A 23907-nucleotide genomic window follows, 5' to 3' on the forward strand; every position below is an offset into this window, starting at 1 on the left:
AAAAAAAAAACAAAAAAACAAAAAAACAAAACAACAACAAACAGGAGGAAGACTGTTTGCATTAATTGTTTTTCAGGGACTTGAGCAGGATGGAATAGGATCACCCTTGGAAGTGCTGAAGAGGTGGAGCAGAATCTCTCTCTGTCTAAACTTTACTATTTTAGGCCCTGTTCCTGCAAAAGTTAGGCACATCCTTGACTGCTGTGAGTGAGCTTCCCTCAATGTCAGTATATGAAGTTAAGCTGTCTGCAAACCTTTTTAAGTTTGGGGCTGTAAGCTTCATACTCTTTAAGGAGAACACCTAGATCTGAAATGGATCAATAACGGATACTTGACAAGCTAACTTTGTCCAATGTGGCTAACAGTTCTTCCTCTCCAAAAAATAAAGTGCTCATCATCTGTATTGCATACAGCTTATTCCACCTTTTTACAAAGGGCTCTCCTAAAAATATAGCTGGCCAGTGTCCTTTATATAACTGATCACTTTTACCACTGTCTTGATAGACTTGTATTTAAGAATTCTTTGTGCAAATTGGATGCATTGATCTTAATATGTAGATTACTATAGGTAAAGGGGGAATGCATAATATTTTCCTTGCCTGTATATTTTTGTCATACTTCAAAGTAAGGTTTCCCATTGGTTTAACTTGGCTCTTCAGGTATTAGCATGAAAATCTTATGTGATGTTACTAAATGTTGGAAATGACTGTTTTCTATTGCACATCTGACTTTCTGCAGAGAGATGCCTTTGCTGTGGTTCTAGGTGGGGAGCTGCTTCAGGGCTGGGATCTTGTGGCAGTGACAGCATGGTCTGGGGCTGGGACAGAGCTGTGATCTGCTACCCGTACACCCTGGGCAGGGGATCGTGGTTCTACCCTGGCTCTAGACCATGCCATCACTGCCACAAAATCCCACTCCCAGGGCAGCTCCCTGCCCAGCTATGCACTCTGCCAGCACTGCTGGGGCCTATACCCACAGAAACCCTGGCCCTGCGCTGCCACAGCACTATGGCTCCTTGGGTCTCCCTTGAAACCATGCCAGTGACGGGCAGGGACTGCTGCGAAATGGAGTCTGGTTGCCAGCCAGATCCACCATTTTGCCCACCCCTGCCTTAACCTCACCATCATGCACACACATTTTGCTTTTTAAGATTTTTTTTTTCTGCTAGCCCTATTTTAGTCCTCCAGATAAAGTACTTTAAGAACACCGCTATTGACCACATGAATCTGTGCCTGACTTTGGAAAAGGTAAGAGTCCTTCTCCTAATACCTAATAGAATTGTTTATTGGGAGAAACAGCTCTGTTTAGAGAAGACAAGAGGGACTGCATTTAGGAACTCCTAGAATTCCCACTGATGGGCTTATTTGCCTTGGTACAGAGCACCTGTCATTCTTCTGACTTTTGTGGGATTTGTGGATGCTTAGCAGTTCTGAAAAGTAAGTCATAAATATAGGTCATTCACTCTATTTCTCTGACAAACATGCATCCCCATCCTCCCTATCTACTATAATAATCCACCACAAAGTATGCTAATATAAACATGACATTGTAATAAGTGCATAAGAGAGAGATCACTTTTTAAAATTGATTTTCACGGTCTAGTGGATTGTTGCACTTGTCCTGAAAGTTTGTTCATCTGATGAGAAAAGACCATGTTAAGCTAAAAAGCTTTAAGTAAATGCCAATGTAGATACCTTTTTACATCTGCTTAAAATGGACTATGCATGTAGCTTTTGCCTTTGTTTACTTGCGGCCGTAATTCTAAGCAAGGCCTTTATGCGCCTCATGCCACAGCCTTTGCCATCAACAGTGAAATCTGCTGGTACAAACTTTGGGAAATGGATGGAAGTAAGTTTGAGGATGAAATTATGGAATTCACTGCTTGTTTCAATATAGTGGTGTTGGTGGTCCAGGGGATATGCAGAAAGCAGGACTTGTGAGGTACTGTTTTTTATTGGACCAACTCTAGTTGAGAGGTTAGACAAGCCTTCCAGCACGATGCTACAGCTGCAGGCTGCAACCATCATGGAAGTCTGAAACTGCCTGCAGCTTTAGCACACCCACCCCTGTGCCCACAGCTCCAGCACAGAAGCTGCTGGCCATATTTGGGTAGCTGTGGACATGGCTGGCAGCTGCCAGGTCCAGACTGGGAGAGAGGCGGGGGTGGAGGTGTTTTGGGGCATGCTTCAGCTATGAGTGGGTTGCACAGTTGTAACATGCCCCACATGCTTCCACTTCTGCACTGGTGGTAGCCCTGGCCCAGACAGAAAAAGAGAGAGTTCCTGGCACACCAAAAATAGCCCCAGCCACCTGGTGCCGTGACGGTGTTGGAACCAGAGCAACCAGGTCCATTCACTTGGCGGGCACCCAAATGCGGGCTGGATTGAAATCAGTTGGTGGGCTGAATCCAGCCCACAGGCCGTATTTTGCCCACCCCTGCCTTACTAAATGTGTGTCTGGGACCTGTCAAAACCCCATATGCTGCCTAACTGGTCCCAGTGTACAGGGAGCCCAACATCAGGCTTAGCTGATTGTTGGCTTGGGCTAGAGACTGGCTTCCCCTGCATCAGCAAGTAAGGAATGATTGGGATCCAGGCATGTGTGGCATGCATGTGTGTCATGGCAGGAACCATGACTGTTGGGATCAAAGATTAGATCCCATCACGTCTCAAAGTAAACGTCTATCAGGCCCCAATTTTTCAGATTTTGAAATTATGGGGAAAAAAAAGGACTACATTCTTTTTTTCATAACTTCCCTTCCCTCTCCAGCTCCCACCCCCTGTTGCCCATCTGTTCTAGTACAGCCTATAACTCCATTCTCTTTCAAATACATGCTGATGTGGAGCAGAAGCCACATTGTTCAAAATAAACCATCAACCTTCAACATCCCTGTTGGATCCTGATGGATCTTGTATACCTCTGCAGGATGCGCAAAGCAACTCAGTTAACAGATCTGACCACCTATATGTCTACATCCTGAGAATTCCTGACCACCTATATGTCTACATCCTCAGAATTCCTGCCTCAGAAATCATTGCTGAGGCACACACCTCCGTATGTCAACATGTATTTACAAAGAGAAGCTGTATGCAATGATTGCTTTAGCCTTGCTGAAGCAAACGTTCCGGATGTGACATAATATAACATCCAGTGAGAAATATTTACATAAGCATTTTCTTACAGACCTAATCTCTGCCTCGTACGGTACCCATGCAAACATTTGAAATGCATTCGCAAACACTTGAAATTCATTTGAGCTTGGGAGCATACCTCTGCTTTGCTGTTGCATATGTCTAAATTTGAGGCCTGGTCTCGTATCGGAATCCTACATATGGATATATTCAGACACTGCTATAGTCTGCTTTTATTTACCCTCCCCTCCAGCACACACAAAGTGTTGCCGTTTTGTTTTTAAATACATTCAAAATAATTTTTGTTCGATGTGCATAATTGACTTAGAACTATCAGGGGAAATAGTAAATTCAGTCCACTTGCAGGCAGATCCTCGCTCGTTATAGACTGGTCATTGCTCTACAGTAGACTGTTTCTACCAGCTGGCAACCTACTCATTGAAGTACTTAAAAGATCAACCATCTTGCTAAATAAGGTGCTGTACATAAGCTGCCTGTTATGAGGCTTGGTGATATTTATTTATGTAGTATGGAAGAAGAATTCCCTTTGCAGTAATTATGAAGTGAAATTCAATGGCTTGTGTTATTGAGGAGGCCTGACTGGATTACCTTAATGGTTGCTTTTGACTTAAAATTGAATCTATAAACCACAATGGAGGTAGAAGAAGAATTGAACCCCAAGGAAATTCCATGGGAGCGAAATATTGCACCATCATGCTTGAAATGAACACTGGGAAAAGAAATCTTGCAGCTCCCCCATCAATATTTGCTGGTTCTCTTTGTCCATTATAGCTTATGAGGTGTGTCGGGTTCAGTCTGTGCTTCACAGGATCTGCAGCCTCATCCTGGAGACCTCCTGAGCTCTATTTACTGCCCCTTCAATAATACCTGTACAGCTGGAATTATTGTCTGTTGGGTAAGAAAACTGCTTCTTAAGGATGGAACAGAGACTCCATCTTGCGTGAGATGTGTAGAATCTAGCCTTTGGTAGATACCTCAGCACTGTTGCAGCTTCTGCTGCAAGTTATAACAGGCTTAGGCATTGAAACGCTCTGAATTCTAATTCCAGTTCCATCACTGATTTGTTCTGCAGCCATGGACAGGTCAATTTATCACCCCATTTTTGTTTTCCAGTTGGCTAAATGGAGTTCACGTTTAACCACTTCCAAGGAGCATTCTGGAAGTTTGTTTATGTGTGCAAAGCAGTAGTGACATGAAAGGTTAAATGTTTAAATTATAATTACATTTATACCATTAATGCATTATGGTTAATGTTTAAAACAGACTACATTGTGTGAATAATTGCATGGTTTATAAGGCTGCGCAAAGTTTTGGTCCCTGAGTCGATTTGGCAGAGGTTCAGCCCAATTCAGTGGTCAAACCTCCGAACCTGAATTGAATCAGGGGACCCTTTAATCTCTCCAGATCAATTTGGAGAGATTTGGAAAGATTTGGCGATTTGGACATAGACACAGCTTTAAATGTTTTTTCTACGTACCTCTAGGTAGCAGGGGCTCGTGAGTGCTGCAATGCTGGGGTGCATTGAATGTCCCACAGAAGTGCGGGGGGCTCCCCAGCACTTTCAGCAGCAGACCCAGAAGTGGACCAGTAGCACTTCTGGGTCTGCTGGGGAGTGCGCTGGGGGGCCTTGCCACACCCCCACCTCTGGCTTGGCGACTGGTGCCTTCTGGTCCACTTCTGGGTTAGCCACCGAGCATGTGGGGGGCCCCCTACGCTTCTGTGGGATGCTCCATCTGCCCCAGCATCATAGCAGTCATGAGCTGCAGCTGGTACCTCAAGGTATGTAGAAAAAACATTTAAAGCTGTCTCTATGGCCGAATCGCTGATTCTCCGAATCGGCATTGAATCTTCAGATTTGGATTCAGCCAAATCGAACTGGGGACAGTGATATGAATCAATCGCTGTCCCCAATTCAGGCCGAATCTGAACTGAATAGGGCCCATTTTGTACACCCCTGGTGGTTTACCAGTACTACTTTTCCAGATTATCCTTCACCTCTGCATGCCACCTACCCCTCCCACCAGCAGTTTGCACCATATAAACTGAAGTGCTGGGACTGAGGAGGCAGTGGAGCTGAGTCAAGCCAGCCTTCTCCCCAAAGGAGGGGAGGTAGGGCAGGGCATGATGGCTGGCAACAGGAGCACCTCTTGCTGCCTGTGTGCTTCTTGCCTTGTGGTGAGCAAAGTGGGTGCTGGCTTCTCTATAGGTATGTGTTATCAGTTAAACAGTTAACCAATATAATTAGGAGGGTTTAAACAGCTAATTTTTAAACAATATTTACATCCTATTTATGCTCAACCTATTTATGTAGGCTCTTAATACATGAGGGGCGGGTGCCAACGAAGTACATGGAGTGGGTAAGGCGAGGCTAAACAACCTTATAAGGCCATTAGTGACAAGTTCTTTGAGTTTCCACACTTTCAAATATTAAGGACTTATAGTGGATGATGTTCACAGTTAATGGATATGCATCTAAAGCCTTAATTAAGTTTTCATGAAATGTTGAAATTGGAATCTTCATGTCTCTTTCCTCCCAGCAAAGTCACATAAATCACAATGGCCTGTTCAGCTCATCCCAGACTTCTCCTAAATTCCTCCTCTGTTCTAAGAGTAGATCACATGAAGTAGGAGTCAAAAATCAGACATATGGAAATCATGGATGGATTCCTTCCATTCTTCCCCATCCCCTTTCACTGACCCTATCCACAGCTGGTTCAGGAGATGGAGGGAGGCTTAGGAACAGCTCCAGCCAGGGACTGTGCTTGCAACAGGCAGGTTCCTCCTCCCTGCCTGTTTCCCCTTGGGTTGTGGGTTGGGGGGGGGGGCAGGAGCAGCCAGGGACAGCAGCAGAAGTGGTGACAGGTGGGTTCCCCCACCTTCCATGCTTGCTCCGGGCTGGCAGGGAACACCTGGAGAGAGGAGGAACCTTCCCACCTGCTGCTGCCATTGATTCTGGCTGTAATGGGGCAGGAAAAACTCTAGAGTCTCCTGTCCCCCCACTCAGCCCCCGATCAGCCAGGGACAGTGGGAACTGAGGCAGTAGCAGGTCGGGGAAGAGTAGGATGTGCTGATGAGGGAGGAGAAGAGACAGGGTGCAGAGAGCAAGAGGCTGGGAGCCAGAATTCTTATCTTTTTGGGGACTTAAAAAAAAAAAAAAACCTGCTGCTCCCTTGGTAGGATCAGAAAGGGTGGAATATCCATCCATGCCGCCACACTCCCTTTGGATCTATCCGTGATGGAAACTGAGCCTATCTTTCATTGTAGTCAATATATTAAGACACTTCTCTTTTCTTCTCTTTCTTTCCTCAGATGTTGTTTCCACTAGCTTTTAAATTTCTAGGCTTTCTTGCTGTTCATTTGTGCAATATACAGTAGATTTGTTCATGGAAGCAGCATTTACTGGATGCCATCTGTGCCAGGGTGCTTAGCATGCCTGCCACTTTGAGGGGAAGAGGCTGCATGAGAAGTAGCCTGCAAGTGTGGCAGGGGCCAGTTAGAGAGCCACCTGACCAGAAAGGGACTGGGCTTGAAGCATGTAAGTCCAGGACCTGAGCTGGTCAGGCTGTTTAGCCCTGAGGCTACGGAGAGAGCAGCTTCTAGGCAGCAGGGCTACAGCAGGGTTCCTGGGTAACATCTGAGCTAGGGTAAGCAACTTAGGAGGTTTGAGGAAGGAACTAAGAGGCCTGGGAACACAGAATTGTGTCCTTGGGGCCCAGAGGTAGAGAGCTTGAGCTTAAGAGAGTGAGGAAGAACTAGTGTAAGCAGGGCTAGAGAGCTCAGAGGTCTGTAGCCCAAGAGGGGCAAGCGTTAGCAGGGCCAGGGCTCAGAGATGTGGGCCGGAGGCCGAGGGGGCCAAGGAGCCCATAGTCCAGGAGGGCCAGGGGACCTATAGCCAGAGAGGGTTGTTAGAAACAACAAAGAGAAAGAGGGCAATGAGTATCGTCTGATAGTGTAAGGGGTGGTTGGAGATACGCAATGAGCCCTTAAGGCAATGAGCAGCGACATTGGTGCTCATGTAGAGATCTGACTTGGGAAGCCGTGGAACAGCCTCCCTTTTCTGAAAGCATCGTTTCATGAAGGCTTGGCAGGCAAGAAGGGGAAATTGCCCAAAGAGATCCAGGTTGAAAAGTGCTGAGGGAGCTCCAGGGACATCACGGCCACCCTGGAGCCGTGTTACATCATCCATGACTGTTTCTTTAGCTCCAAGAAGTTTGCTTTCCTGTCTATTAGGTGGTGTTGAAATGAGCAGGCAAACTGCTGCTTCACCTCTTATGTAACAGATAATAGATGAATATTTGTCAGCATTTCTGGATTTGCCTCAAAAATTGGGTCATAACAGTCTTTGCCCTAGAAATTAGGGTGTCTTTGGAGATAACAGACTGATCCTGTGCAGTGTATCAGTGCATACCTAGAACTCAATCTGAACTCTCATTTGGACACTGTGTTCTTTATTTCTTTTCAATCTTGTAAACAGTAAATATCTCCACTTCAGTGATGGCTGCAATTTGGGAATGGGAATGTGTGAAATGCTTTGAAACAAAAGGTATTATGTGAGTAAGATGCATGGGGTAGCACACAGTCTGTCTACCCCTTTTTTTCATCTGTAAGACACCAAGTTCCAGGTCTACAACAAACACTGTCATCATCCCCACTGTCCTCTACGAATGTAAAACATGGGTGACCTACCATTGTCATCTCAAGAGCCTGGGGAAGTATCACCAATGATGCCTTCAGAAAATCCTCCTCCTCCAATAGGAAGATTGCTGTGCAAACACCAGCATCCTTGCTGAAGTCAATGTTACCAGCATCAAATCTGTGATCTTTGAGCACCAGCTTTGCTGGATTGGACACTGTAGATGCCCAACTCTTGACTCCCAAATCAAGTGCTCTATCCCAGCTTATTTTTGCGGTCTGAGATCTTGCAGTGGCCAGAGGAAATGCTACAAGGACACATTGAAGGCATACCTCAAAAAAACAAATGCTGACATCAAGAGTTGAGAGGAGCTGGCTGCTAACCAACTCCGGTGGTGCTTCAGCCTCAACCAAACAGCAGCCCACTTCCAGGTAAAATGTCATGTTCTTGAAGTAAAGAAGACAGAGCAGAGGAAGGAAAAGGAGAGAAATCCCAGCTTATGGCCTGCTCTCCCCTGTGAAAAGACCTGCAACTTCTGTGGACAGATCTGTGGCTCAAGGATTGGAGTCATCAAGACACATCAGTGAGCCATGGTGGAGATCATCCTTAAATCGAGGGATTGCCACCAACGGCATCCATAACGCTTAAGGTTGTACCTGTGTGTGCAGTTTGCTCCTTTGTAACTAAATAACGTATTTTCTCAAATACCAACCAACATATACCCAAGTAAGATGCTTTTATGGGGGAAGGTAGAATGAAAAAAATAATGTTTGTTTGTTTTTTTGCAGCGTTAGGGCTGCATGGAGGAGTGACGTTGTTCACTCACCCTCCTTGGCTTGCTTAACATAAAGCGGAAACCCTAGTTGCTGCTAAAGACTGGTCTGCATCGGTGGATCAAAATGTTGGAAAGAATTAAAATGCCTGCAATGCTCTGCAATAGGACGAGATACCAGGAGTAGCTAAAAGACAGTATTCTATTCCAGGCAGAAAATCAGCTTCCCCAATTATGACAGTCATGCCAATTCTGGGGGCTTGATTTTTGGGGAGAAAGGCACATGTGGTATACAAGTAAATAGGCTACATAAAATATACCTTTCATATGAGGAATCTTAAATGCAGTGTATGTTCATTGTGATATCCAAGATGCAGAGCACAGGTTCAGCTGGGTCAGTTTGTATTGCTTACCCTTGTATTTGGTACTGCTGGTTGTTGAAATATTAAACCATATGTGACCATCACTTAAATTTCTCTTATTTGGTTTTTGTTTGATTTTTGCAAGAACTCACAGACGGAAGTGGATCCAGGATTTTTCAAAGGGGGTGGAGGAGCAGCCGCCAGCTCTGCAGGGGTAGCTGTATCCCTACTCCCAGCCTCCTTTCCCTTGCCCCCACCTCCAACCAGGACGAGCAGACCATGCCATAGGAGCAGCAGTCAGGGGCTTTTTAAAGCTCCCAAAGCAGGTAAGAATCCCCTCTCCTTCCCTCCCCATCACTTCTCCTCCCTTCCCCCCCGTCCTACCTGCCACTGGCCCTGCAGTCCTGGAGCCAAGAGAAGCTCCAGAGCTGGTCCAGCAAGGATGCACAAGAGCTGGGTTCAGCCCAGGGCAGTGATGACAGGTGGCCGGATTCCCCTTCCCCACATCTTTACTTGAGTAGGTGGGGAACACCCAAGGGGAACCCACCCACCTCCACCACTGCTGCCACTGTCCTGTGCAGAGCCCAGCTAGAGCAGCTCTGGAGCTCCCTTTGCCCCCAGGGCAGCAGCAGGTATGGGAGGGGATTGAGTGGGGAGGGGGAAGTACCTTAGAGCAGCGGTTCCCAGTCTATGGTACAGGTACCACCAGTGGTACGCAGACAACCTGTCAGTGGTATGTGTTAACAGATTTATTATAATTACTTTATTTGACAGAAATTCGCTGGTGGTACTTAAGGTTATATCATTTTAAATTGGTGGTGTGCAATCTGTTAGAGTTTAGGACCTGCTGCCTTATAGCATAGGAAGAGGGGATTTTTACCTTCTTCAGGGACTTGAAGTCCCCAGCTGCTGCTCCTGCCATGTGGTCAGAGAGGGGAATGCAGCCATGCCATTGTACCCCTCTGAATCTGCTCCCGCCCCTGAACACACAACTAAAATCTTTTTGCTTTTTTCTTTCCTGGATCATTTGGGGAGAGGAAAATGAATGATTTTACTCATGTTCATGGGTTCCTTTTTGGCTTGCAAAAGGCAGTTCATTCAGAGAGTTTGTTGAACAACTTATGCTGATCGTAAATGTCTCCCTATGTCCCCCCTGTCTGTCCATCTGTGCTTAGGTCAAACTTTTTGGGGCAGGGCATACCTTTTCATTATATATGTGTGCATACTGCTTAGCCCAAAGGGATCCACAGTCTCTGAAAGGCAGTGGTGTTACGTAGAGCACCAGTACACCCCCTGACCAACCGTGTCTGCCGCTTAGGCGATGGGCAGGAGGAGGCGGGGGTGAGTGCCAGTGCACGACCTGCCCCACCCCGCGCGCAAGCACAGGCCAATCGTTGCTTCTGGGAGTGGCTGCGGCCGCTTCTGGGAGCAAGCGCCGGCCAATCGCTGTAGCCGCTCCCAGAAGCAGTGATGGCAGTGATCAGCCGTGGGGGGTTTGGCTGAGGGGGATTTCCCCCACCATCAGCAGGACTGGTCGCAGGTGGGAAGCACCTGACTCAGGCAGCACCAGGGCTGCAGCAGCAGCCTCCTGTCATCTGGTGCGCAGATCCAGAGGCTGCACCCCAGGGCAGGCTGTGGGGCTGTGCTCCAGCTGGCTCCACTTCCTGCCATGGGATGAATACAGAGCCACTTGGAGTGCAGCCTTGACCCCTGCCTCCCACCACCTGGCTGCTTCGAAACTTGAAATGTTTAGAACTTTCAAAATGTTTCATGTGCCCTCATTTTGTTTCAAAGCTGTTTGGAAGCTTTTTGTTTTGTTTCGATTTTGCTGTTTCAAGCTCAAAATGCATTGAAACAGCTTTGAAACGAAACAGTAGGCAAAATTTCGCACGGCTTTAGTTTGCACTGTTTGTGTAGCAGCAGTGGTGGGGAGATAATACTGCTCACATGACAGGGAGGCTGCCCACAGCAGAGGTCCCAGGGAACCCACGCAGCCCCCATTGAATGCAGCCTATGACATATGTAGCAAGCAGCCCCCAGGGGCTCTGAAATTGTTCTAACAGGGTTAATGTTGGAGCAGTTTTGCTACATCTGTGTCTGTCCCAGCTTGTCCACATCTAATTGTTGGAACATGTTGCTCACCTCCGATCAGCAACTCCCCTTTGAAATGTTCCCCTTTTGAAACAGCTCCAAGTCTACATGTGTCCATATCCTAAGTCTCATTGATTTCAGCAGGAGTTAAAAATGTGTTCTTTGCTGAATCCTCACCTTAATCTTTCTTTTGCCTTAGTTTCCCTACGTGGAAAATAACAAGTGTGAACCTTTATCCCATCCACATTTCAGTGAAATGCTTTGATAGTTTCACAGGAAGGGCACTATAGATGCACAAAGTAGTATTTTTTTTTACAGCTAATCTATACTTGCAGGGATTGACTCTTTTTAGCTGTAGCTATTCTCTGCCCTGGCTTATTTGCTTTGTTTTCTACCACAGGCCCAGTAACTCCTGCCAGCAAGAAAGCAGTTTTGAGTGCATGCCTGGTAAGTTTCCACCCTCAGGAGGATTTTTTTTATTCCATCTGGATCTACTTGAAACTGATCTGAAAAGTCCAAGGGGAGAGAAAAATCCAATGCAAATCAGTGGAAACTGGGCACACAAATGAATGGGGATAAAATTCATACCTATTGAAGAATGAAGTGTAAATACTTTGTAGGAATGTTACTGAGTGTGAGCAAGTTGAAGAGAAGTCATTGAGGTCTGTGCATCAAATCCAGTAAGCCATCGGAATGAAGTCTACAACAAACACTTGAGTTGCATGCACTAAATCCCCTGACCTTTCAGCAGGCTTCACACCTTGATCTAGTCTTCTTTGTAAGCAAAAATATGTTGCTGTCTTTTTTAGCAGTTTTATGTCTGTCTGTCTGTCTAGATATCTATCTAGGTATCTAGATAGATTTCTATATCTCACAAGGAAAGTAAAAACTTTCCCTGGAATTTCATAAATGGCCCCCTTGCTGGTAGTATGCTTTCAGATCAAAGGAAGGCTTTCTTTCAGTTCAGGCATGGAACCAAATCTTAAGTGTTTTGGTTTCAATTCTTATCTCTGCCACAGACTCCCTTTATAGCCTCAGGCAAATCATCTAGTCTTCCTATCACTCCATTCTCCCTTTGTAAACTGGAGCTGCTTATACCTCTGTTTTGTAGGGCAACAGCACCCTCCATGTAATTTGTGGTGCCTTATAGGAATGAGGAGGTAAGTAGATAAATGTAGGCTAAGGCTTGGTCTTTCCTAGCCAGTCTCCTACCCCCACTGCCCAGCCCTTTTGCAAAGAAGTAAGATCTGTAATATTGAGTGCCATTCAGTTCACAAAAGTTATGGAGGGGTGTCTGAAGTTCAAAAAGTTTGAGAGCAACTGACTTAGACTATAACTTCCATGGGCAAGACTGTCTCTTGGTATGGGCTAGTCTATACTGCAAAGGCTTTTTGGTATAGCAAGTCCCATATTAAAACATAGTTTATACCAGCAAAAAAAAAATTTTCTGGTGTAATTAAATCGCTTCTCTGTATGATATAAGTAATGCTATGATTTTGGAACAGTAGTTTTTAGTCAGTTTTACAACAGAGGTTTGTGTGGGGGAGAACATATGGAGGTGAGGAGAAGGGAGAAATACTCGAAGAATAGTTACCAAGCATGCTTGCAGTATGCTTACACCAAAAAAAAATGAATACAGAGGTAGTTAATTATGTTAGTCTAAAGCCAGGCAGAAGGTAGGACAGCATGCCAACTTAGGGAGGTGATTCTCATCCAGGCTGCCATGGGGTGCCAGGCAATATTAATACTTAGGTGTGCAGACACCTGGACATGATTCACAAGGCAAATGCAGACATTTCAAATAGGAATCTATTGTGTCAAAGCCATTATACCCTGTTGTGGTCTTTCTGAGTTTTTTGCAACAGAAGAATTGCTCTTATTATTTTTCCGTTGTCAAAAAACAAGTGAAAGTCATAAGCTAGCATTATCTGAGGGATGCCTTGAAGCTAAAAGGTTGAGAACCACTGCCTTGGAGACTAGTTTTAGGAACGAATGAACTTTAATAGGAAACAGCATACTTCGTTTGACACCATAAATGCATCCATTCATAGCATTTGACAAAGTGGTTGTTGCCTATAAAGGTTCATGCCTCTATGAACTAGGTAATCTCTAAGGTGCCACCCTGCCCTGCCTTCTGCTTAACGGCTAAATAATAACTTTACTGAGTGTGTTTCCTTACTACAGTGCATTGCCTCACAGGCGTTATTGTATGGAGAGCTTATATCCTCATTCTTTCTCATGCGCCCAGATCCTTGGTTGAACTTTGTCTCCCATTAATCTGTGTTCTTTCTATCCTCTGATTGCTGGGCAAGGTACAGCATGAAACTCATAGGTCCTCCAAATTCATGGGTTTGCTGTGACCAAATCTTACCCTCAGACACAACCTATATCAGCAAAAGAATTCCCTTGCTAATGTAAATTGCATCTGTACACAGGGGTGTTGGAGGAAGTAGTTTGTTGGTGTAGCTATGCTGAGTAAAAAGGGTGATTTTTGTTCCCATCCCCATGCCCCCATTACTTCTAGTGGGCATAGCTATAACAGCAAGTGTTTGAGGTATACTACAAATATTCTCTTCTGTTTTTGTGGATGTGGTTTACAGTTGGGTGGCCTAATCAAGTCAGAAAAATGTAATGTGACAGGAGGAAAAAATGAAAGTTTTCTTATTTACTCTACTATTAGTGAGGGGTTAATATTGATAGAGTGAGAAGGGAGTATAGAGTGGGTTAGAAATGCTTTGTAAGAAGATAGAGTTCCCTGCCCTCCTCTGAAGAGGACATGTCTGCGTGCCATATACATATGTACCATAATCCTTCATGGATGCTGGCCTCATTGTCAACATAAATAACATTAACATCAGTCTGAAGTTGTCTTTCAAGTTTGCATTTTTTCCTGCACAGACCTACTGTATCTCAGTTTCTAGGGTTTTGTTTTTTGGGGTGTTTTTTTGGGGCTTGGTTTTGTTTTGTTTTGTTTTTTTGGGGGGGTTCTTCTAAAACCCTCCAAATCCTAATTTATCCTAGATGAAGCCAGCAAGATCTACCTGTCATCATGAGTGAACAGTAGTTCCTTTGGCTATTAATGGAGGGTTCTGTTACCCGAGTTTAAGGAAGTTTAACATAGGAGTCGTACCTTTCTCTGTAGGTTTCTAGAAGATGGACTTTATACATACAGATACTGAGTTTCACTTTTATTGGAGAAAAGTCTTTCTTACTAATGTGAACATGTTCAGAAACGTCCCAGAAGGGTGTGCAATTTTCTGATAAACAGCAGGTTCCTTCCTCAAACATGTTTTGTAGTTGGTTCTCTCTCTTTTTACTTCTCTGATGCATGAAGTCTGCAAAATGTATTTCATCTTTTCATTGTGCTGATGGCAAAGGGTTGATGGTGTATAGCCTTCTTTGTACATTGCTCCATTTCAATGATGGCTGTAATACAATGGGTTATAATGTTGTCTGGGGGCTATAGAGCACCTTTCCTCTTGAAAGCTCCTCCCAATTCTTTATGCAGGTGTAAATGACTTCATGTTTAATAGATAAGCAACAGATTCTGGATCAGAAGTTTGTATGGTTTTGCTGGGCAAAGCTAGCCTTCCAGAACAAGCAATCTAAATGGATGTTGTAGCATTGCCCTACATTTTTACTTTCATGGAACCCAGTTCAGCGAAGCGTTCTGAGCTTAAGTACATGCTCAAGTCTTGTTTTGAATTGGAGCTCTAATATGGTCATAAATGGTTGTGATGAATGCTCTGTGGTGTTTACTACTTCTAGTTTGAGCATCAAAAGTGGTACTGTCTTGGAGCAGTTCTCTGTTTCCTGCCTACAGTGGGTGGTATTGGGTTAACTGGTGCCTGCAAGAGATTCTTCTTTTCAGACCCTAGCGTTTCAGAGAGGTTTCTGCAATTTTCAATTCTGCTTCCCTGCAGAGCAGTAGTGACTGAACTACTTTACAAAGAAAGCAAATTGGAAAATGTGGACATAAGCCTTTGAATTTACTGCGTTTGCAGAATGTTTGTAATGCCGGCTTGGTGGGATTTTTATGTTAGGAAAATCAACATCAAAAGTCTCTGCTGAAAATTTAGCAATTACTGGGAGAGGGAGCATGTGTTTGTCTACCATTAATGTTAATGCATCAGTGGGGGACTAGGCAGGCCTGTTCCTGTATGTTTGAAATGAGTTAATGATTTGTTTGCAGACTTGAGCTACAGAGTCCACATGAAGGGAAACAAGTCTTTTTTTTCTGTAAATTTTCTCTCCTCTGGGATGCAATTAGTTGATCTAAATTTTTCTTTGATTAAAAGTATTTTGGATTGATCCAGTAGCTGCTCTGTAACAAGCTGTAGTTTTGTATATTGTTTATCTTTGGCTGGTCTCTGTAATCTGAAACACGGGAGGTATGCAGCAAATGTCAACTCAGCTGTCTCTATACATTTTCCAGCTATCATGAAACTCTTCTGGAGACGCTTTGAGACATTTTAGGTCACAGCTTTGTGACATGATTAATCAATTCTTTAAGTATCTTGCAAGGAGCTTCAATGAAAGAGAAGGAAATAAAGATCCAATGTGTTTTTCTCCCAAATGGAAACAAGGAGAAGGAGGAAACCCCTCGCAGTCCTTCAGAAAAATGATCCCCAGTTCATATTTTTGTGGGACTTTCTTTAAGGTTAGTTAACAGGTGATAATGACCACTTAAGACTCCAGAAGGAACCAATATACAGACTTAGAAGAAAAGGAACAGAGAATTGGAAAGCATCTTGAGCTAAAAAAAGTCTTGTTTGAAATGGGCACAAGCTGATGACCTTTATATATGAGAGCTCTTGATGCACTGCACGCACCTAGAGCTTGCCTTAAGGAAAATGGCATCCTGGGCAAACTTGTATTTTGGTGCATTTCCCACCCCCCAGCCCCTCCAAGTCAACAGTGCTTTTGCAAGCAGGGGCATAGGGTGCAGTTTGGTGGGAGGCAGAATGGCATGGTGCACCAGGTGGGTGAGCAGGCGGGCAGGCATTGCTGCTGCTGTGTGGGAGAAAGGCAGGGGGACTGGAGCAGGTGCCACCCCACCTGCCTTGGTCTGTTCCTCCTAAGCAGAGGTGGGGGAGCAAGCTGGGCTGGGCACTGCTTTTCCTGCCTGGGGCAGGGATGGGGGTTGGGGGAGACAGCTGTGAGCAGAGGGGGGGGTATGGGTGTGGGGGGGTAGGTGTGTGTGGGGGTGTGTTGCCCCCCTGACCGTGGTGTCCTGCATAGTCACTGCATCCCCCACTCCTAAGGCTGGCTCTGTATGTGCCCACAAAAGCTCTCTCAGGAGAGACATGATGCTTTTCAGTTTTTATACACATTTCTAAGTGTCCATCATAGTGTCACAATGTATTGTATAGGGAGTTTGGTCACAGTGCTCTCCTGACCACGGGCAGAAGGGCTTATCCTGGCCAGAAATGAGCTCTCCCATCCTGTGATCTGAGAGGAGGCAACCTGTTTTTGTGCTCTGGCATTTAATGTGGTAGCTCATGAATCCTTTCTCTGGAGTGAGATGGCATCCACAGCCACAAACTAAAGGAAAGATGCACTTTCAACATGGGAGGCTTGTTGAACAGAGCCACTTAAAAACAGTGTAGTAGGTACTCATTTAAGGTAGTGATTCTACATAAAATGGAAAAAATGTAATTCCCATCCCCCCTTGTCTTTTAAACCTGCCTATCGATTTGTTGGATCAAAGGGGGTTACTTGGTCCTCCTTATTTGTATCTCAGCACCTCCTGATCTGGAATGTCGATCCTCAGGTGCCGCTGGGAGGTAAAGAGTTACCTTCAAACCCCACTGGACAGAAGGAGAGCTGAGGTTACATGGAGAGCTTGGTGGAGCAGAAAATTGATCTTGTGTCATCCCTTCACCAAGTCCCACATTTTTGCCTTAGAGCTGGTTCCATGCTGCTGCTTCTCCTTTTCCTCTCCCTCTCATTCTGCTGGAAGCAGTGTTTTGAAGGGGTGGGGGGCTATGCACAAAAATTGGGGTGCACAGCATACTTGAACCTGGGGTACAAGCCCTTCTCACTATGCAGACATGGTAGGAGTTATTCAGTTGCACCTTAGCACCCTGTTAGGCTGCATATGCTGCTTTAAACATTTCTGATAGCTGGTCAGAAACCCCTAGTCCTGACCAAGCATTGTTTAATTTTAAACTTGCGTGAAATTAAATTGCCAGAGAAAGGAGGTGATAAAGAAGTGTGAACACACTGTAGAAAAAAAGCAAAAACCTTCCAGCAGTCTCATATGGTCATTAGGTCAGTATTGCCTCCCACAGCTTATGCAAACTGGATGCGAACATTAAAAGCACTTTATTACCATGATTTAACAGAAGTGCATGGCTTTACAGCACTTTAAATATGGGTACAGCACTTCAAATGAACCTTTCTTAAATGAGGCATTAAGTTTGAAGCACCATTTTTACAGCAGTTTAGCAACCTACTGTGCTTTAAGTAACTTGGGTAAGCTGGTCAAATATCTGGCAATTCTGCCAGTAGCACATGGGCTTTGGGAGCTTAGTTTGCTACCACCAGAGGTAGCCTGGGAGCCCTAGTGAAGCCTGCAAAAGCTGGTAACCCATCCTGCTCCCGCCAGCTGACTGAGACAGCAGCAACTGGGCCGTACAGGACTGGGGGGTGGGGGAGGAGGACATGTGCACAAACATGTACACACCTGGGACCCTGCATGGCTAGGGACCAGAAGCTTGGTGCCTGGCATTGTGGCAATCATGGTGGTTGCTCCCAGTGATGGAGGACACCCACTGCAGCTGGAACAGGCAGGCAGATACACAGCCTCCAAGCCTCTGGTCCCCGGTGTGTCCGTCTGAGACCCTGTCCCCTTACCCCCCACTGCAAACACTGTACTTCTGTCATGTTTAAAAGTGCTGTTAACTTTATAGTGCTATAAAAAGTGCTCTAAGTTACAGCACTGAAATGTGCACAGAGCACTTCCATACGTACCCTAAGCTTGTAAGTACTTTATGCAAGTGCTTTTCTTTAACCCATGTTGCTGGTTCCATTGGCCACAATGGATTTATGCACATATGTGAAATTAACCACCTTCCATAAATGCTTGTAGGTTTGGGACCCAAAACAGAAATGCCCCTGTTGCCTCATTATAGTGGTGAAGAAGCCATGTGGGCTTGGAAATAGATGACAATATCCTGCAGGAGCAAAATGAATGCAGTACGCTACAGTGGCAATTCCTCCTAGACTCTTAAAAGGGACAGGGTCTGTTTAAGGCACTGGCAGCCAGACTCCATTTCCCAGCAGCCATGCTGTGATAGGGCAGGGCTGGGGTTTCCATGGAGACGGGCTCCCAGCAGGGCATGTGGCAGGGTGGGGAGCTACTCCTGGGCTAGGCTAGGATCTTGCATTTGTTTCTTGTCCTTGTTTGTCTAGATTGCAAGTGCATGATCTTGTTAAGCTTTGGGAATCTTACATCATCTGGATTTGGGACCCATGTGCACCTGAAGTCACGACCATGAAGTCAGTGAAGTTACATCTACAGTGACTTTGCCCCCAGATTTAAAATACATGCTGTAAAATGTTGACTCAATAACAAAGATTAAATGTGTACATTTAATAAGGTGCACTAAAAACCATCCAGTAAGTAGGCAGCTACCGTAAGCGGGAAGAGGTTATCCTATGTTGATGACATGTCCATTAAAAGGAAGTCTGGTGTGAATGAGAATATGCAACTAAAATTATACATATTAGTTACTTGCAGGTCATGAAACTGAATCAGCATACACTTGGTGCCATAGCCTACAGATAATTTTAATGGGCCTACATGTTTGTTTTCTAGCTGAGAAATATTTCTAAGTGATCTTAACCGCAGAATTTCCAGGCTGATACATTTTAGATTCTGTAACTAATATCAATTACAGCGGTGCTTTAAGTGGGGAATATCTGTGTAACTTCAATTTAAAACTAAAAATCTCTCTTCTGTATTATTGTCTTAGTAAAATATCACCTGGTACTTGTACCTAGTACATTTGCCGCCTTCCTATCTTTGCCTGTTTATATGGCTTCTGTAACAGGGGGGCTACCGGGGCCCATCTCCACCAGGCCCACCCCCTGTTCTTGGGCTAACCACCCACCTTCTCGCCTGCCATGCCTTGGTCTTGATTAATTAAATAGATGTAATTAGGCAGGAGGCTGCCCATTTTCTGCCCCACTGCTAGGGGGCACTATCTGCAGCTCCATTCCTCCCCTACATCGCAGCCCAAGCCTTGCTGATGACATCATGATGTTCTTATATGCGCCAGTCCCCCACGATGGAGCCCAGAATCCTACTGTAGGACCCCACCTGGGTTCCTCCCTTCAGGTGGACTCTGTTGCCATCATACCAGGCCATATATTGCCTGCCATCACTTCCCTTCGGGTGTGGTCCCCTCACTGGGATCTTCGGCTCACACTAGCTCCAGCCCACCTCCAGGCCAGTTGAGACCCCAGGCCCCTGGCTCTTGTGCGTCCCTCTCAGAAGGGCAAGGAGGCCCACCAACCCTCCTGGTCCTGGCCCCTGCCTGGGCCAGTCAGGGGAAGCTCTGGCAGGCCCTGATGTATGACCCATACTCTTATCCCAGGTCCCCCTCTACAGAGGTGGGGAGCTGGGGTACCTCACACCATGACTAGTGCCTCAGGGGACTCTCACTCCCACCCCGGGCAGCAGGTCGTGGTGCTACAACCGGGGTTATCTTTGACCTACACTCTGCCTCCCAATGGTGGAGGACTTATTGGGGTCAGGGATCGGCTCTTGCCCCCTCTCGCTGTGGTTCCACAGCGCTGGCCCCCCTCTCAACTGGGGCTCAGATATTATATTTGACCCAAACTCTGCCTCCCAGCATCTTACTGGGGTCAGGACTCAGCTCTCTCACCCTCTGGCTGAGCCCCTCACACTGGGGGCTCCACACACTGCCCCCCCTCACACTGGGGGCTCCACACTGCTTGTAACACTCCCTTTACTCAGGGTCTCAGGGCTTCCCTCCACAGGTGGGCTCAGGTGGCCATAGCCAGGCCTGGCCCCAACTCTCCTCCTCAGGGTCTCAAACCCCCACAACTACCTCCGGTGTACCACAACCCACCCTAAGGTGAGGGCTAGGGGTTAAGGCACCCCAACCCGCCTTTCACCAGGGTGATCACTGGCCTGGCATTTCCTGGGGGCTCCCGCACCACTGAGACCCTCACCAGGCCACCCACGCCCAGCAGGGTGTAGTTTCTGGTTGTACCCAGGACCAGGAGCCTCCTACCATCCCCTACAGCTCCTCCCTTCCCTCCAGACAAAACTTGGCAGCCTTCAGGCCAGGCAGTGTTTTTGCCTCTCCTCCAGCAACCAAACTGCCTTGTTTATATAGGCAGCCCTGAGCCTAAAATGGCTGCCCTCATTAGGCACCTGGAGGCTGCCAGCTCCAGGGCCTTAAAGTGGCAGGGGCACACGTAGTGCCCTGCCACAGCTTCAAAAGGGAATGCTGTAACTAGTCTTATTTTGCAGCCCTTGAAGGGTTGGGGAATCCAGCCTTCAAGTCTGGACCTGAGGATAGCAGGGATTTCCCCTGATTGGCAGCAAAACAAGCTATGCTTTAGGGCAGCGCTGTCAAACGTAAACCCCATGGGTCAGACACTCGCTCCATTGCTGGTGGTGGAGTTGGATCCAACCCCATGGTCTGAATCTGACTTGGGGGGAGGGTGGGGGTGTGTGAATGAACATGATGCCCCTTCTGTAGGGGTTTGCCAACCACAGTTTGAATTAGAGGAGTTGCTCTGGCAAACTGAATAATTGCTATGCTTTGTAGTACCCCCTGGATGTGAAAGCTGCATTACAGTCTTAAGGAGGCTGCAGGTTGTTTGAGAGAGAGAGGCTGGAAGGAACCCTTGGATCCAGCACAGCTGTTCTATGCGAAGGAATAGTGTGTAGATAGGAAAATCTCCATGGATAATTTGGTACTTCTGCTTTGCAGGAAGTGTTGGCCCCAGGGAGGACACCTGGAAGCTGTGATTAAAGCATGAGGCAGGGTAGGGTGCCTGTGCACAGTCTGGTGGTTCACATCTTTTTTTAATTGTTGTTTAAGTTCCATAAAGGTGAATACAGGAGGAAGGAAAAAGAATGTGAATTTGCAGTGCATGTACAAATCAAAGTCTTAGGCCAAATGAGCAACAGATAGTTTTAAGTGGTGACAAATTGCCTGCTGTTGTCGAGGCTGTTCTTTGGGAAAGAAGAGCTTTCCATTTTAGCCTGTCTGTGCCAGAGGATTTGGTGAGCAGCATTCTAGAGCTAATTCCTTTTCAGCTGGTTGTCATAATAAATAACATGGTGTGAACATTGATCCTCGCTGCAGGGCACTCCTCTTACTCCATGCTCTGCTCCACTATGTTTACATGATAATGCAGTGCAAAGGGTCAAAGCTCAGAGTTCTTGTAAATGGACTGGGGTCCTCAAGAGATCCCCAGGATTAAGAAGGAAGGGGAGAAACTAACCTAGACCTCTAAGAGTTGCTTCCTAAAGCACATGCAGCATGCGTTTAGAGTCAGCTTAGTTTTTCAGTGAAGGGCCCTTCGCTGAATGTTAATTATCTTTCTGTGAAGCCCTGTCTACATGGTACTTGTCAGTTTAAAAAAGCTGAGCTGAATTCACTTTTTAAAGTGGTTAATAAAACTGCATGGAACCCCTGCATGGACACAGCTAATGCATTTTCAGTAATTTGACCATATGCATAAAAACAGCAGTGTCAAATGATGATAAACTCTGTCAGGAAATATACCAACAAGAAACTATAATGAATAGTTGCAGAATAATACCTCTCTAAAAGATAAGGTTTTAATGGATTAATAAGAAAATGAGAAGGCAGAAAGTATTAGTTGCTAGGAAAGTGTGATACTGAGATTACAGGGATAAGCAGGTAAGGTATAGGGATCGGCATGTCATTCTCTTCTGCATGAAAAGTGTAACCATTATATAGTGTACTGGGTAATGTGCCAACTACTGTAAGACTGAGTCATAGCTTCACAGGCACTGCTGTGAATATGGAGCCTGGAAAAACAGAGGTCTTGCCACGCACACATCTGAAAACAGGTTTGGCGTGATTTGCCAACTCTCAGCCGAAGAACCCATTTCAAATTTCCAGTAGCTGTTCTTTTGCTAGCATGGTCTGACTGCTTGGTTAGTGTTCAGCATAGTGTTGACTCTGTGACTTGTACAAATATAAGTCTAGGTAATAACAAGGGTGAGGGAGCTAGAGAAGTTGAGACTTACTATCTAGGTTCCAGTGGAGGTGAGACCTAGGAGTTCATTAGATCCCTGACTTTTGTTTAAATGAACTTAAAGCTGCTGGACTGTCAACTTTGAAGGCTGAGCTCCTCTAGATAAAAAGCAGAGTAGGTACAGCCTGGCATTAACTGCAGGCTTCCTCCAAGCCTTTTTGTGAATGCATGCTATACTGTAAGGCTGCGAGGAAGACTGACTTTCTGTGTCCATTCAGTCTTGGGCCTTTTTGCTGTGGCTGTTTGCATGGATGTTGCTGAGTAGATAGTGTGAGGTGCTGTGCTGGCAGCTTGATGTAGATCACAGCAATAATTCACAAGGACCTCTAACAGCCACTGAACAGGAACCTTTGCTGGGGTAGGTTGTGACATAAAAGAGGGACAGAGCTACCAAAGCCACAGCCATGCAGTCTCCTAAAATGTGTCTCTGGAGTTTCCTCTGATAAACTTGTCAGGGAATTTTAATTATTTTCCAAAAGAGGACTTTCATGAGGCAAATAAAACTCATAGCCATTGAGTATCTTAGTCACGTTACATTTTATAATATCCTGAAAGGGTGGTGGCTTGTAACTTAATCAGCTGGTCATTGGGGAAGAAAGCCCACAGTATGTAGGTTGCTGAGAGCAAGTGTGCTGTGTGGGACTCTCCTACACAGCTCTGAGAATCCTAGTCTTATAAAGGCAGAAAAGAAGTACAGCTCCCAAGAAGAATGCATTATATGCAAAAGCTTGTCTAAGTCCATTCCAACCATGCCATTGGTCCAGTAAAAGATATCGCCTACAAAAATCTGAGATTTTATTGCCTTTTAGCTTGGTTTTTACCTTTTTCATCTTTTCTAATACCATGTGTATAGAGACTACAGTTCCAGAATGGACATTGGGTGGTAGGTGGTGCTTGTTGGATTAGAAGTTCACAGAACACATTAATTGATGTATAACTTTAATTACCTCAATTATGCTCCATATACATTTATTCCAGCAGACATTTTCCTGTCTCTGGACAGTGCACTCTTATGACCCTAAAGAGCAAAATGTCTGGGTTTTTTTTTTTAAGTAGGTCATTTATCAAAGGAGGCTAGAGCTGAAACATTAAAATTCTGTTTTCTGTGTTAAGGATTTTCCTGATGGATACTGATTGCAATCAGATTTTCCATTTGTTCACTCCTGTGGAGTTGTTATTTTTGTTTAAATGAAATCCCAAAGAAGTAATTCTTTGTCATTTGTTGCCCCAAAGAGAGTGTCTGTGTTGGAGCTCATCACCACACCAAGCTCTAAACAGAGTTTGGACCTATCTCAGCAGTGATCACATGTCTCGTACTTGCTGATGTGACTTATGCTCTTCACCTTAACTAGGCACTCACTGCCAAACGCTGCCATCTTATAGGCAAGACAAATAGCCTGGCAGTTGTTGAGTAGTCTCAAGTGTTTGAGGGACAAAACTTTGTTTTGGAGGGGGTTGGATTTTTGGTTTTTATTTTAGTTGTTATCAACTTCTTCCTCTTTTCCCACTCATAGGGGGTTTCCAGGTAGAAGAGGGGGTATCAGTGTTTGAAGCAAATTCTTACTCCATAACATGAGTGTGCTAAAACATTGACAAGAGTCAGGCTTGATCTCAGTTTTCAAG

The 23907-nt window shown here is 45.5% G+C and overlaps 1 protein-coding gene across 1 annotated transcript in view; it reads left to right on the forward strand.

Annotated features, from left to right (window-relative positions):
• The first annotated feature begins 90 nt into the window (after nucleotides 1–90).
• CUNH11orf24 (chromosome unknown C11orf24 homolog) overlaps nucleotides 91–23907 on the forward strand; it is a 59109-nt gene continuing 35292 nt past the window's right edge. The window contains exon 1 of the mRNA XM_019519828.1: nucleotides 91–123. The gene's annotated coding sequence lies outside the window, so the exon portion shown is untranslated. The remainder of the gene's footprint in view (nucleotides 124–23907) is intronic.

This window comes from Gavialis gangeticus, unplaced genomic scaffold, assembly GCF_001723915.1.
Source record: "Gavialis gangeticus isolate Ggan-Ray unplaced genomic scaffold, GavGan_comp1, whole genome shotgun sequence".
NCBI classification, from domain to species: Eukaryota; Metazoa; Chordata; order Crocodylia; family Gavialidae; genus Gavialis; species Gavialis gangeticus.